We start from the raw sequence: 16488 nt of genomic DNA, 5'->3' as shown, positions 1-16488 counted from the left end.
GGTCTCGATCTCCTGACCTCGTGATCCGCCCATCTCGGCCTCCCAAAGTGCTGGGATTACAGATGTGAGCCACCGCCCTCGGCCCCAACCCTGCTTATTCTTTATGGCCTTGCTGTTCTACCTGTGACGCCCTGTGTGGCTGGTGCATGCCTCTCCTTGCTGGCCTCAGTTTCCCTGTCTGTAGAGTGAGGGGCTGGACCAGAGAATCTCCCAGGTCCTCCCAGGTTTTGGCTGAGTCTCCTAAACACGTGTGCTGCAGAGATGCAAGGCACATGATATGCTTCCAGGGGGATTGCTGCGTCCACTGAGCCCTCCGAGGGCAGCAGCCAGACGCAGAAAGCAGGGGTTTCTCAGGCACCTCCGGTCCATAAGGCTCCACAGGAGCCCTCTGGCTTGCGGGTAAAGGAAAGCCCTGTTTATTGGTTTGCAGCAGTTGGCAAACTGACATTTAAAAAAGGAAGTGAATTGTGAGGTGGGGATTTTAATTCAGGGAAATATTTGAAGAACTCAGTGTTTGCTCAGAGAGGTCATTAAATAGGTTTTGTTCCCACACCCTCTGGAAAAATGATGCTTCATTAAAATGGCAACACGAGGTGTAGTGAAAATGGTGAAATTGGGAACGCTGAAAAGACACATTCACTAGATTCCACTTAAAATGTAAAAGGAGTGTAAAGAAAACAAATGGACATTTTCCTGAGGCAGCTGAGCTATACAAAACACAGGCATCTTTGTCTCCTTCTTGAAAACTTCCACAATGCGTTCTCCTTTCTTCCTCTCCACTAATCTGTACTTCTAAGAGGTGTTGAGTTTCGGCCAAACTTTCTGCTCGGCTCGCATCAAAGGCTGCCCTCTTGTGAATAGCCAGCTCTCACCTAATGATCTCCCTGCTCACTGCTGACCAGGACGCAGGTCATTCCCCATAATAATTAGCTCACAGGCAGAGTTTCCAGGCGCTTCCAGGAGCATCAATCACCGGGATGAATGGGAAGCCCCTGTGTGGGAACTGCAGGGGGAGCTGGGTGGAGAGCCACCTCAGTGCTGTCACCCCGCGGCTGTCCCTGCCATGCTTCCTTGGACCCCTATCTACCCCCAGTTTTGGGTGACAGGACGAGTTAGGCCAGTTACCAGGTAAGTTAAGAGAGAGCTGTGGTAGCATCAGCCCTAACACCCCACCAACGCAAGCCAGGCTGAGCTTCTGTTTTCCTTGTGACAGGATCTTGTCCCCTGGTTCTGATGGTGTCTCGGTTCCCGGCTGGGGTTTTGTGTTTACCACGAACGTTGACTGCTGTCGGGGAGCTGCGTGTGTTTCACAACAAACAGGGAGCCAGGGAGACCACCCTGCGGGGCTGCCCCTTCCCTCAGCGCTTTCTGCTTGGGTCGCTGGCGTCTTGCAGTGCCTTCGTTCGTCTGTGGCGTGAGGTGCTGGTCCAGGCTTACGCGCTAACAGTGAATGAGAAGGAGAAAACGCTCTGCGAGTGCAGCGGAAGGTCAATATGGAGCCTAGTTTGCTCTTAGAATCTTCCCAAGGCCGATGGGCTTCCTCTTCCCTCCTGACCAGTGGCTTTGATGCCCCTGCCCTGGGCTGCCTGGTTCCTGCACACCGAGTCTTCAGAAAGATCCCTGGGCCTGGAGACTGTGAGTTCAGGTTCAGATGCCTTGCGTGGCCTGTGGATCCTGGGTCTGGTCTCTGTCCCCAGGCCCGTGTTCTGGGACCACCCTGAGCACCAAAGGCAGCCCAGTCCGGCTTTGACTCAGCTCCCAGGGCGGAGTCCCTTGCCCAGCACTGGGCAGGAGGAGGGCATCCTCAGGGCAAGGGTCTGCCATCAGCAGACCAGATCCAGAGCCCGCAGCTCCTGAGCACTTTCAGATTCCTGCAGCGCAGAGAGGTTTTCCTGGGGGAAGGGAGGACCCTGTGGTTGGAGAAATCCCGCAGCGAACACCTAGCGACCAGGTCTACAGCAGCGCCAGGTCTGTGCTGCCCCCTGGTGGTCACAGATTTTACTACACGCGGCCCACAAGTAAAATGAGTTTCTCATCAGTGGCCCGGTTATCTTCTGTCGTGTAGGAGGAAGTCCCGAGCCACGGAAATTCGGTAAGGATAGGATAAGGGCAATGAAATCACAGCTCTAAATCTTTTCATGGAGTTGAAGACAGACGTTTGACTGTGAGAGCCATCTCATCTTTACAACCTGGTAAACAATGCCAGAATAAAAATAAAAAATTCAATGTATTTAAGTCAGTTTCGACAGTGAGGAATTAAAATTAAATTTATTTAATCTATTTTGACTTTTACCCAAGTTTTTCTTACAGTTCCATCTCATTTTTCCCTCCTTACATAGTTTGGGGAGCAGAGAACAGTCTATTTTTCACTCCTGTGTAACTGAAGTGGAGACAGAGGCCTGCGGTCCCTTGGGGGATTAGTGGCCGACGCAGGTGTGCAGGCCACGGGTCCCTCAATCAGAAGCGGGATGTGAGGCAGGGAGCTTTGGAGAGCTTTCATTTTGGATTAGTGATTTCCTGTCGACTTTTCCTCGTTTTTGTCACAGCACACTCAGAACATTTCTCATCAGCTGTGTACACTATGTCAGGCATTTCAAATATGTTTCTGGAAGTTGTCAGTGCTGTTCTGTATGAGGCCTGAAGGAAAAATTCAATGTTTGTAGTAAATAAAGTACTAAAATTATATCAGCTATTAAGAGGATGGATTATTTCCAAGTTGCTTAGCCATATTGGTTGAGCGTTGAATGCAGCAATGGTGCCAACATATTAAGCAGAAGAATCTTGTATTCCTGGATACTGGAAGTTCCCTAGAAGATGGTGGCACAGGGTCAGCTGGGTGGGGATGTCAAGGGGTGTACAGTGGACTTCAAGAAGGAGTTTATGGAGATGCAAGAGAAGGTTCTGAAAACTTTGCTAGGATGGACCCTTTGTTGAATTAGTTCCCAGGGAGGCTGATTTGGAGGAGACAGGTGGCATCAGAAGCTAGAAATAGTGTTTCACAAACTATGAGCTTCCAGGGAATATTCATTCCTAGAATTGAAGACACATGTGTATGGGTTCTGTCTTCCCCGCTGTCTCAGTCTCTGTTTTGGGTGAAATTGGGTCCCCACCCCAAATCCACATGTTGAAGTCCTAACCCCAGTACCTCAGAATGTTTATTGCATTTAGAGATGTTTTTACAAAGGTGATTAATTTGAAATGAGGCTGTTAGGGTAGGCTGCAATCCCACATGACTGGTGTCTTTATACGGAGAGGAGATAAGAACACAGACACACACGGAGGGGGAAAGATCATATGAAGACCCAAGCAGAGAGGCCTCAGAAGAAACAACCCGGCTGATGCCTTGATTTTTGGTATCTAGCCTCCAAAACTTGGAGAATATATATTTCTGTTGTTTAAGCCACCTGATCTGTGGAGCTTTGTTACAGTAGCCCTAGCTGATGAATCCAGTGTCATTTTGAATTTGAGGAGCATGACTGGATGACCCATCCATTCAGTATCAGCACCAACCAAGTAGAAACCATCAAAGCAACTGGGCACAGTGGCTCAGGCCTCTAATCCCAGCACTTTGGGAGACCAAGGTGGGAGGATCACTTGAGCCCAGGAGTTTGAGACCAGCCTGGGCAACATAGGGAGACCCTGTCTCTAAAAAAATTAAAAAATTAGCTGGGTGTGGTGGCATGCGCCTGTTGTCTCAGCTACTTGGGAGGCTGAGGTGGGAGAATTGCTTGAACCTAAGAGGTCGAGGTTGCAGTGAGCCAAGACCACTGCTACTGCACTCCAACCTGGGCCACAGAGTGAGATCCTGCCTCAAAAAACAAAAACAGGTGGGGGCAATGGCTCATGCCTGTAATCCCAGCACTTTGGGAGGCTGAGGCTGATGGTTGATTGAGTCCAGGAGTTAGAGACAAGGCTGGGAAATATGGCAAAACCCCGTCTCTACCAAAAATACACACACACAAAAATTAGCTGGATGTGGTGGGGCGTGCCTGTAGTCTCAGCTACTCAGGAGGCTGAGATGGGAGGATGTTTTGAGCCTGGGAGGTGGAGGTTGCAGTGAGCCCAGACTGTATCATTGCACTCCAGCCTGGGTGACAGAGTCAGATCCTGTCTCAAGAAAACAAAAAACAAACAACAAACCCAAACCCCAAACCAACCAAACAAACAAAAACAACCAAAAAACCCATCTGATATGGTTTGGCTCTGTATCCGCACCCAAATCTCATCTTAAATTGTAATCCCCATGTGTCGGGGGAGGGACCGGGTGGGAAGTGATTGGATCTTGGGGGTGGACTTTCCCCTTTCTGTTCTCATGATAGTGAGTGAGTTCTCATGAGATCTGGTAGTTTGAAAGTGTGTGACAGTTTCCTCTTTGCTTTTCCTCTCTCTCCTGCTCTGCCCTGTGAGATGTGCTTGCTTCCCCCTCATCTTCCACCATGATTGTAAGCTTCCTGAGGCCGCCCAGTCATGCTTGCTGTTAAGCCTTTGGAACAGCGAGTCAGTTAAACCTCTTCTTCATAAATTGCCCAGTCCCAGATAGTTCTTTATAGCAGTGTGAAAATGGACTAATACACCATTAAAGTCCACTCTGTAAGGAACCAAAAATCTTAAAAAACAGAAAAGCGACTTGTGTGAATGGCATCCAGTATCTTTTACTAGACAAGATATATTAGCATGATTTCTAGAGAAAAGCCCAAATACATGTCTGAAATATCTATACCACAGTTATGACTGAATATAAATCTTCCCCCCCACCCCCCAGTTGTGTGGTGTCCTAAAAAAGGAATCCAGATAGTTTGGAAAATATCCTCAAGTCTAAATGAATCATGCAGCCAAGTTTTATGAAACCAACATACAAAGTTATCGATTGTTACAAGAAAGAAGAAAGAAGATATTCACTTCCGTTACTCCTAGTTTTGTTTTCGCTCTTCTGATATATCTGGGGTTTAGCTTATGGATTGCATGATTTGATGAAACTCTACACAACAGTTAGGGAGGAAAGGAACCTTAGCGCTGAGGGTCCAGCCGATGGCCTGGGTACTGCAGCATATCTTTCACTCACGGTGGTGGTGAAGTTAACACTGATGATTAAGCTAACCTCTACCAAGCACTTCCTGCCCATGGGCTCTAAATTCAGTGCTTGACATATTTTGTTTATGTTTCACAGAAATGCTAGGACCTGAGACATGGTATAAGGGAGTGGTTCAGTTTTGGTTACACTCAGCTATGTGACCTTGAGCAAATTGCTTCACTCTCTGTGCCTCGGTCTTCTCATTTGTAAAAGGTTGTTGGTAATGCAGGTGAGGCGCTTGAAGCAGTGCCTGGCACTGACGAAGGTTTTCGTAAGTGTTGACCACTAGTATTTTTCTTCACACCCTCAGCTGAGGAAATGAAGGGCAGTGGAGGTGTTAAGCAATGTGTGTAACCACTTCTATGCCATCACGAGGGGGGAATCTGGCAGCACAAGAGGCTGCATCACTGAGGCTCTGCACCGCCTCCCTGTTGGGCTTGCTATCTTTGCAGGTACTTGTCTCCTTATTCCTGCTGAGATGCATGAAGATGACTTTAATATGCATGGCCCGGCTGGGTGCGGTGGTGGCTCATGCCTGTAATCCCAGCACTTTGGGAGGCCGAGGCAGGTGGATCACCTAAGGTCAGGAGTTCAAGACAGCCTGACCAATATGGTGAAACCTTGTCTCTACTAAAAATACAAAAATTAACTGAGCATGGCAGCAGGTGCCTGTAATCCCAGCTACTTGGGAAGCTGAGGCAGGAGAATTGCTTGAGCCCAGTAGATGGAGGTTGCAGTGAGTCACGATTGTGCCACTGCACTCCAGCCTGGGCGACAGAACAAGACTCTGTCTCAAAAAAAAAAAAAAAAAAAAAAAAAAGTGTGGCCCACGCTCTTACCCCCGGTACTTCAGTGTGTCTTCTCCAAAAACAAGGTCATTCTCCTCTATAATGATAAAATCAGGAAATTGATGCATTTAATCTATAGATCTTATTTGAATTGTATTAACTGTTTCTCTTATGTACTTTTTAGGAAAAGAAAATGGTTCTTTTCCTGGTCCAGGAGCCAATATCCAACCTGGGGTTTCACATTTCATTTTGCTGTCATGTCTCTCTGTCTTTCTTCTGTCTGGAACAATTCATCAGCCTTTTTGTTTTTAACTTTTATGACCTTGACTTTTAGAGTACAGGACATTTACTTTGTGGACTGCCATTCAATTTGACAACAGATTTATTTTTAATGTGCACTTTCTGGAAACACGATATTGTTCCTCAAAGAAATGAATAAAATGTTGCAAATACATAAGACATCATAACAGATACCAGGTGGGAATTTTTGAGGTTGGGTAGGTCTGAATAACATTCAAATTGGACTATAAAATGGATATCATGATTGACCCTGCTATGAAAGTTGTTCATGGTTTGTCTTGGTAATTCAGTTGCCTTATATAAAATTATGGGTTTCATGTATGTGGTCTCTAATATTTTGTCAAGCTCTGGCATTATTCTAATGTGAAATTCTGACATATTGTTAATGATGCTGTTTACATGCTTTCTTTTTTGTTTGTTTGTTCATTTTATTTTTTATGTTTTTGAGACAGAGTCTCTGTCACCTGGGCTGGAGGGCAGTGGCACGATTTTGGCTCACTGCACTCTCCTCCTCCTGGGTTCAAGCGATTCTTCTGCCTCAGCCTCCCAAGAAGCTGGGATTACAGGCACCCACCAACATGCCCAGCTAATTTTTTGTTTTTAGTAGAGACAGGGTTTTGCCATGTTGGCCATTCTACTCTTGAACTCCTGATCTCAAGTGATCCACCTGCCTCAGCCTCCCAAAGTGCTGGGGTTACAGGTGTGAGCCACCATGGCTGTTTAAACCTTCCCACACTGGTTTCCCATGGTAAGGAACACCCTAATTCATATCACTTTAAGACACATCTTAGTTGATATCCCGTATCTCCAGCTGTTCAATTCCCTCTCCCTCTAACTTTACAGTTTTTACTCCATTTTTACTCAAATGCCTTATTCTGAGCATGCCTCTGCCACATGGCTGCTCTTGGAATGTAGCAAAACCATCACATGCTAGGACTGGGATTCCAAAACATTTCCTCCATAAAGGAAACCACCAGCCACTGTGGGGCAGCTCTATGTGTAGAACTCTCAGCTCACTGTCACCTCTGAGGCTGGCTGTAGCTTAGTCTTCCCAAGAAATCCACTGCTGTGTATATACACCCTGCAGCCGCTGAACCACCTGCTGAGCCACAATGCAGGCTTGCATTGGCCTTGATGCCATTGTTCCCTAGGTGGAACCCCACCCCCTCCCACCCCCAACCCAAGGGGCCTATTTGCTCCATGTTTGCTTTTTAGGGTAAAAGAGAGAGGCAAAAAGCCCATGGTAATATTAGACTTTGGAAGTAAGTCTCAGAGAATAATGATGCTGAAAAGAAAGATAAAATTTTGCTGACAATTATAATACATAGTGAAGGTGTAGAGTTTCTAGTTCCTGTTGAAATAGAAAAGAATTGTATCTCTACTTGGAGGGTGAGAAGGATGGAGTCTAGGGAAGAAGGGATGTTTGAGTTCCAGATAGCCATTTTTGTGTGAGAGTTATAGAGTGGATGGACATGGAATGGTTTGCACTTTACAAAGCACTTCTAAGTATCCATCCATCCATGCATACATCCATCATTTATTTATTTAGCATATTCCAGGGTTCATTCTAGGCCATGAGAATGCAGAGGTGGAAAGAAGAAAATCTCAGTCTATTTGGTGGTACAAGCAACACAAAAGGTCATTACAATGTGATATGCCAAGAATCGTAAAGAGGCCATTGATGGCTGGGCACAGTGGCTCATGCCTGTAATCCCACCACTTTGGGAGGCCAAGGCAGTTGGATCATGAGGTCAGGTGTTTGAGACCAGCCTGACCAACATGGTGAAACCCTGTCTCCACTAAAAATACAAAAATTAGCCGGGCGTGGTGGTGCTAGCCTGTAACTCCAGCTACTCGGGAGGCTGAGGAGGTTGCAGTGAGCCGAGATCGCACCACTGCACTCCAGCCTGGGTGACAGAGTGAGACTCTGTCTCAAAAAAAAAAAAAAAAAAAAGCCATTGATAACTGTAAAGAGGACTTTAATGGGATATTAGGGAGCACAGAAGGACTAAGTCAGGAAACACAGAGTGGAGACAATTAGCCTGGATTTTGCAGAACATGTAGGAGTTTGCTATGTGTAGAGGAGGAAGAGAGCATTTTAGACGCAGGCAAAGGCCTGGAGTTGCATACAAAAAGGAGCTGATCCCTGGAGGTTGGGATTTTGACCAGTTCTTTAGGTAATTGGAGCCATTTTGATTAGGCAAAATCAGCCCAGATGAAGTAAGGAAGGGGGAGAAGAAACTCACCTGACCCCCTTCCTGTGCCTTTGCTGGGTTTCATTCTTTTGTTGTCAGAGGGAATGGGCTTCGAAAGTGTGTAATGGAAGAACAAAATGAATAACACTTTGAGAGAGTTGTTCTCACCCAGGGATGCACTTCAGAATCTCTTTGGGAAGTTTTTGAAATTTACATGGCCAGGTCTGACATCTGACTCAGAGGCCCAGGGTGGAGCCAGCACTGACCTGCTCTGCAGAGCTTTTCATGGTGTCCTTGGTTGGGAACACGTGTCACTTGTGTTTCCTCTACTGGGAGTATCTGCCTATCGGAAGAAAGGGCACAGGTGCTATACAACCTCTCTGGAGATAGTGCCTGTGGAATTTTTCAGGGTAACCACACCCTTTATTCTGCTAGCTGGGTAAGAATTCTAATGATAGCAACGTCTGTCAGTGTTCCCAGGAATCTCAATTTCAGAAGATACTTTCAAATAAGATTTTCTAATCTCTTCTAGAGTTCCAGAGTCTGTTTACATCCCATTCCTTTGTTAATGTTTATAGTCAGGTTTCATCATAATATTACAGATGGGGAAGAGGCTGATGGGGGCCTCCTTGGGTGTTGGCAGTGCTTGATTTCTTGCCTGGTTATTGATTCCATGGGTGTATTCATGTTGTAAAAATTCAGTGAGGTGCTCATTGAGCATTTGTGCACTTTTCAGTAAATATATGATACTGCATTTAAAAGTCAATTTAAAAACAAATGAATATATTTAAGAGTTGAAATTATAGTACCATAAATGCAGAGACCGTTTTCCCCATGACTAAGTCCCCAAAGGCTGATGTACTCCTAGGATGACTGGCCCCGTGGCTCTGTGCTTTGCCAAGGATTCTGTTTGGCGGCCCCAGCAGGGACACAGGGTCACCTGTGCAGACAGCCTCCGTGGGCGGTGGGAATGGCAATCTTGGGTTTCCTGACTTTTGTGCATTGATGGCTTCACTCACAGAGTCACATTAACCCAGTTTTGTAGACTGAATGAAACCATTGGCAACTTTTTGATTTGTTTTTCAGCCTGAGTCAAAGCTGGTAAAGAGGCCAAGAATTCCCAAGCTTTCCCAGGCAAGCGGGGAAGAACACTGGGATGCCTTTTCCTCCTCCTCTGTCCATCTGCAGGCCAAGTGTGCATCAGTCACAGGCAAACTCTGAATTGAGCTTTGTGCAAGTCTCTGGAAAGAGACCCAAGATCGTGTGATGAGCAAAAGTGACAGTGCTGGTGGCAGTGACATCTGCAGAGCCAGCCCCATCCCTATCTGCAGCAGAATACGTACGGGAATCCTTTATGTGAACAATCCACCCAGGGCAGAATGGGGCTTTTGACATCAGCTGAGACCCAGGCGGCCTTACAATGAGAGGCCTGTTGGTCAAAGGAAGGACTGTTTAATGAACTGAGAATCTGAGGCCAGCTCTGGCCATCTGCACTTAGAATCATTAGAGCAACTCTACTGTAACTGGCAACATTGAATAATGCAGCAAATTCATATTCCAAAATTGTGAACTTTAAAATTCTGTGTGTCTATGGTGAAAAGTATTATATAAACATTTGATACTACCATTTTATTAGGAAGGAAGCCTGAAAAAATATCTCTCTTTTGACTCTGAGGTCAATAATGATAATGGTTTTTCCCCTACACTGGGATAGAAATGTTCTGTCAAGGATATGAAAGCACTTTATGAAAATGAAATTCATTAAAGCCCTTAATAATCAGTTAGGGAAGGCAGGTGCTCACAATTGTCACCTCTTGGTGAGTGAACACACTGAGGCTCGGGGAGGACAATGACTCAGGAACAAGGTCGAATTGCAGGTAGGGGGTGAAGCTGATCCCTAACAGCGTCCTCCAGCCCCTGGCACTGAGGAAGGACATGGAGGGCTTGCATCGACTTTTCCTGGCAGGCTTGTGATTCCCAGCCAGAATGCAGGTGGCAATGTTGTGATTCCTGGCGTAACCTTCAATGCTTCAGTGATAATCTCTGCTGGTGCCAGGCACCAGCTGAGTGTCACTGTGCAGCTCCCAGGCTTAAGTGATGCATGCCGAGGTTTTCAGAGCAGTCTCTCATTTATTAGTTGTGTTGGAAAGAAATCTGTACTACCTAACTGGGTACCTCTGGATTTTAACAGCTGTGGTTTATAAGAGATTTGAGAGGGAGTTTGTTTTCAAAGTGCCTTTCACAAAGTAACACCTTAGATTGTAGTTTACATTCCATTCCAGTAGGATAACTTGCAACACTTCTGTGCTCAGAAATCCAACTGTGCAAGAAAAGTCAGGTTATATTTTCATACAGCCCATTTTGGCAAATATGCCTTCACACCACTTTCCCTCCTCCTCACCACTATTGGCAGTAGTCCCAATGGAAGAGTTTTATGTCAAATGTTGAGTATCTTGGAAGCTGTCCTGCACAGACACGACTGCTTGGCTGCGTGTTGGAGAGTCGTGGTTGGACTGGAAGACCAGGAAGGTCCCTTCTAGTCTGAGATGTTATGACTCTAGAACTAATTAGTTTCATCTCATAACATGAAATGATACTAGCTACCATTTGGTGGGCTTTTTCTGTGTTCCAGGCTCTGTGCTAAGATCTTAACATTACTCTAATTACAAAATCTCTGCCAATATTATCCTCATTTTACACAAGAACAAATGGGTTTAGGGAAATCAAAAACTTGTCCAGTGACACAGATTTAAGATTTAGCAACTGATGGCCACGTGGAAATGGATTACAGATTATTCTAATTTGACACTCTAAACCTGCAATTTAACCAGAATGAAATTTAGGGCTGCGTGCTGTGGCTCATGCCTGTAATCCTAGCACTTTGGGAAGCCAGGCATGTCCCTTAAGCCCAGGAGTTTGAGAGCAACTTGGGCAACATGGTGAAACCTGTATCTACGAAAAATACAAAAATTAGCCAGGTGAGGTGGTGTCTGCCTGTAGTTCCAGCTACTCGGGAGGCTGAGAGATGGGAGGATTGCTTGAGCCTAGGAGGTCGAGGCTGCTGTGAGCTGTGATGGTTCCACTGCACTCCAGCCTGGGCAACAAAGACAGACTCCATCTCAAAAAAAAAAAAAAAAAAAAAAAAAAAAAGTAGCTACATTGTGGTTGCCCTCGATTGAGATTAGCTCATGGCTCCAGCTCTCAGGGTGGTGAGTAATGATTCTGTGGTCAGATGCAGTTTTGAAGTCAGGCAAGAAAACCCTCAACAAGAGCTAGAGATGTCCTGTCTATGAATTTCTCCTCTAGGCTTAGGGATAGCCCTAGGATTCTTGTCATGCCAGTTAGAGATCCACTCATTGTAAGCAATACAAATGCCCCCCCCCCGAAGAGACAGTGCATTAATTGTCACCCCTTAGGAGCATTGTGTGAATTAGTGTGATTTAGCACATGCCCAGAGGGATGAAACTCTAGCTCCGTAGGGTAGGTCCTGATTACTCCTGGAGCAGGCAGCCAGCTCAGCTCACGGGGAGCTCTGAGAAGTTTCTCAATGCCTCGCATGCAGCCCCTGCTCAGGAGTCATGTGTCACTTCACAGTCTTGCTTTCCAGTGGGTCAAAGCATGATGTTTATGAGAAGCAAATACTCAAAATTCTGACTTGTGTGAATACAGAACACATGCAATAAAACGACCGCAATCTATTTTTAAAATGTCTGAGAAGTCAGGTTTAATACGACTATGTAATATATAAATAATATATTTTCCACAGAAAGGAAAATATAATAATAAAATACGTCTATTTCCTTTTTTTTGTGGAAAATTACTCCTCCAATTTGGTCTCAAGGGGGTCTTAATGTGTCATCAGGTCTGTGGCTAAATGTCTTATAAAGGAGTGCTTCTTTCTTTCGAGAAGGGTACAGGAACAGTCTGCACTGACTGCTTTTACCTGTAAATGTTTTGAGAATTCAGAAGTCACTTTCCTTCCATAATAAGTGCTAGGCATTTTATTTAAATAAAGCAAAAACGTTTCTGTCATAAAGATGTTAATAACCTTAAAGCTATGCGAAATATACAAGTACAATCTAATACTCATGGTGAAAAATACAGTAATTAAGAGCAATTCAAGTTTTTTTTGTTTTGGTTTAACTTTGGAATTAAAATAAACTCAAAATTAAAAAAATTAAAAAATTGTTTTATTACATGTCAGAGTATTGAGATACAAAGTATATACCAGATACTGCAAGAAAATGTTTCATCTCATCACTCAATGCCCATTAAAAAATCAATACCAAATACAGATTTCATCCATGAAGCTAATATTTTCTCAGATTTTATGAGGGCTGTTTTTCAGCTTTGATGGTTTCAAAAACACTTTGAGGCTCAGGTGGAAGCTGTGTGGTGAAGATGGGCTGCCTCCTACTGGCTGGCAAGAAGACGCGGTGTTCTGAGCCCAGCCCAAGGCCAGTGCCTCCTGCATAACTGCACTTCTGTGAAAGGGGTAGGACCAAATGCTAACCATGAGGGCTTTTTGGCTTCTGTAAGATCACTGAGACTCTACAGACCCCACAAAGTAAACAAGGAAAATGAACTCCCATATGTATCTCTCTCACTGCCACTGTACCATTTGAAAGATGTCCTAAAACTTCAAACACATGCAGGCAGGTGAGATCTATTCTACCTTTAAGACCTATGAACTATTATGAGATTCTTTTTGTTCAACAAGTGAGGGGAGCATTTATAAAATGGGAAAAAATTATTTTGGAAAGCATCCTCACTAGTAGAAGTACCTCATTAAATAGAAGTGCAAAGGGTGGGGAATTTAGGTGGGCCAAGGTTGGAATTGCATCCTGACACCACATCCAGTCTTATATGTCCTGAAGTGTGTGCAGGCCCCTCAGAGTCTCCCTCCTGCTGCAGGGCTCAGGCTAAGGGCATCTCTTGATGAGGACATGTGCTCCAAGGCCAGTGCTGCTGGGGGAAGTTCTGCAGCTTCAGTGTCTCCTCTGGATTTGCTGACCTTCTAGATCCATTGGACTTCCCTTGTCCTTTATAAAATTTGAGTCTTTGCTGCCTTCCTGAACACAAGAATTGCCATGGCATATAGAAGGAGGAAAGCACTGGAGGTGAAATCAATCCATCAGTCAATCAACAAATCAATTTTGAACTCAGAGAATAAAATGTCTGGTGCAGGAGAGGCTGGCTAAAACAGGATTTTGAAGGAGTTATACTTGAAATTTAATTATTAATCTATGTATCTTTGACACTGACATTTCACCCAAACATCCGTTCAATATTTCCAATACCTGTCATGTTTCTTCTGTTTTTGTCTTATTAATTACCTTATTAAGGTAACAGTGTAAATCTTTCAAAATTCTTTTAGAGCTGGCTGGACAGATGAATCCTAAATTAGGGAAAGCAGATATATTTCGACTGGTACTGCTGTCACAGCAAACTGACCAACTACCAAGTGGACCTTGTGTAGCTAGCCCCATCTCAATCCTGTTTATGATTTCCTTCTATGTGTTTATCAATAGATCCACAATTCTCCTATTTACTCAGACACTATATTTGGGGACCTGTCACTCATTCATTTGTTCATCTATTTGTTTTCTTAATCAATGAATATTTATGGAACACTTATCAGGTCCCAGATATTGTTCTAGATGCTGGGAATACAGCAGTGACCAAAACCGTTCATTTCTGCTTTCTTTAGCTTATAGATTAGTAGGGTAGAAAGTGAATACACTTGATAAATAAATTTTATATTGGATACTGATATATCTTCACATGGCGTCTCCTTCTGGGTCTCTGTGTCTTCTCTTCTGTCTTTTATTGGGACACATCGGATTTAGGGTCCACCTGGATAATCTGAGATGATCTCATCTCAAGACCCATAACTTAATTTAATCTACAACGACCATCTTCCCAAATAAGGGCACAATCATAGATTCCAGGTGTTAAGATGTAGATATATTTTTGCGGGAGCCACCATCCAATCCACTACAAAGAAGAACAATGGGACATTTTTTTTTTCAATTTAAAATTAGACCTTAATTGGGTCTAATTTTATTAGGTTATTTTATTAGATCCAATCTAATTTTATTAGATTAGATTATTGGGGAGGCCTTTCAGAGAAGGTGAAATCTGAATAAAAACCTGAAAGGAGCAAAGGAGCTGCAGGCTCCTGAGGCAGATCATGCAGGTGGCAGGAAGGGCAGGTGTAAAGGACTTGCCTGCGTTGCTCAGGAACAAAGAGGTCAGGTTGGGTGCATCACAGGCCCAGGTAACAACATAGGATTAAAAAAAAATTATTTTAAACCAGGCACAGTGGCTCACACCTATAATCCCAGCATTTTGGGAGGCCGAGGCAGGAGAATTGCTTGAGCTCAGGAGTTTGAGACCAGCCTTGGCAACATAGCAAGAACTCATCTCTACAAAAAATAAAAATAAAAAAATTAGCTGAATGTGGTGGTATGCACCATAGTCTCAGCTACTCTGGAGGCTCAGGCAGGAAGATCACTAGGAGGTTGAGGTTAGGAGCCTAGGAGGTTGAGGCTGCCCTGAGCCATAATCGTGCCACTGCACTCCAGTCTGAATGACAGAGTGAGACCCTCTCTCAACAATTTTTTTTGAATGTCATATATATATTTTCATTATTTTTCTTTTATATTTCAGAGATGGGGTCTTGCTATGTTGCCCAGGCTGGAGTGCAGTGGCTATTTTTTCTTTTTTTGTATTTCTAATAGAGACGGGGTTTTATCTTGTTGGCCAGGCTGGTCTCAAACTCCTGACCTCAAGTGATCTGCCTGCCTTGGCCTCCCCAAGTGCTGGGATTACAGGAGTGAGCTACTGGGCCCGGCCTTGCAGTGGCTATTCAAAGTGCAGTCACAGCTAATTTAGCCTTGAACTCCCATGCTCAAGAGACCCTCCTGCCTCAGCCTCCTGAGTAGCTGAGAGTACAGGCATGCACCAACACTCCAGGCTGACATGACCTGACTTCTGCTTAACAGCACAGTGCTGGCTGCTGTGTGAAGAACAGACAGAAAAGGCAAAGAGAGAGGCAAGAAGATCTGTTCAGATGCAATAGTCACACAGGAGTGGATGGTGGCTTGAACCACAAGAGTCACTGCAGAAATGGTTGGATACTGCCTGTGTTTTAAAGACACTGTTGACAGGATTTGCTTATTGATCAAATGTGGGGGTGAAAGGAAAAGAGGAGTCAAGGATGACTCCACGTTTTTGGCCTAAGCAACTGGAAAAAATAAAGTCATTACTGAGACGTGGAAGACTGGGGGCATCAGAAGCTTAGTTGTAGACAACTGCGTTGTGAGGTGCCTGCAGGCCATCCAGATGACATGACGAGGAGGGAGTGGGGTATGCAAGTCTGCGGGACAGGGGAGGTCTGAGCTGGAGATGTAAATTTGGGACTTACAAGCCTAGAGAAGATACTTAAAGCCACGATATGGGGTGACACCACCAAGTGTGGAAAGGAAAGAGAAGTGTGCCGGGAACTGTGCTCTGGGATACTCCAGCCCTTGGGGTCCTGAGGAACCAAAGGAATCTGAGAAGAAGGGGCAGGTAGAAAATCAGAAAGCACAGTGTAGGCCAGACGTGGTGGCTCACGCCTGTAATCCCAGCACTTTGGGAGGCCGAGGTGGGTGGATCAGCTGAGGTCAGGTGTTTGAGACCAGCCTGACCAATATGGTGAAACCCCATCTCTACTAAAAATACAAAAAATTAGCCAGACGTGGTGGCATGCACCTGTAGTCCCACCTACTTGGGAGGCTGAGACAGCAGAATTGCTTGAATCCAGGAGGTGGAGATTGCGACAGAGTGAGACTCTCAAAAAAAAAAAAAAAAAAAAGGACAGCATGGTGGGCCGAGCCCGGTGGCTCTCACACATAACCCCAACACTTTGGGAAGCAGAGGTGGGAGGATTGCTTGAGCTTAGCAGTTCAGGACCAGCCTGGGCAATACAGTGAGACTCTGTCTCTGCAAGTAATATATATATATTTTAAAATAGCCAGGCATGGTGGCGTGCACCTGAAGTCTCAGCTACTAAGAGGCTGAGGCGGGAGGATGGCTTGAGCCTGGGAGGTGGAGACTGTAGTGAGCTATGATTGCGCCATTGCCCTCC

Source organism: Pongo abelii, chromosome 7 (assembly GCF_028885655.2).
Source record: "Pongo abelii isolate AG06213 chromosome 7, NHGRI_mPonAbe1-v2.0_pri, whole genome shotgun sequence".
NCBI classification, from domain to species: Eukaryota; Metazoa; Chordata; class Mammalia; order Primates; family Hominidae; genus Pongo; species Pongo abelii.
Note: the sequence above shows the minus strand (reverse complement) of the source record.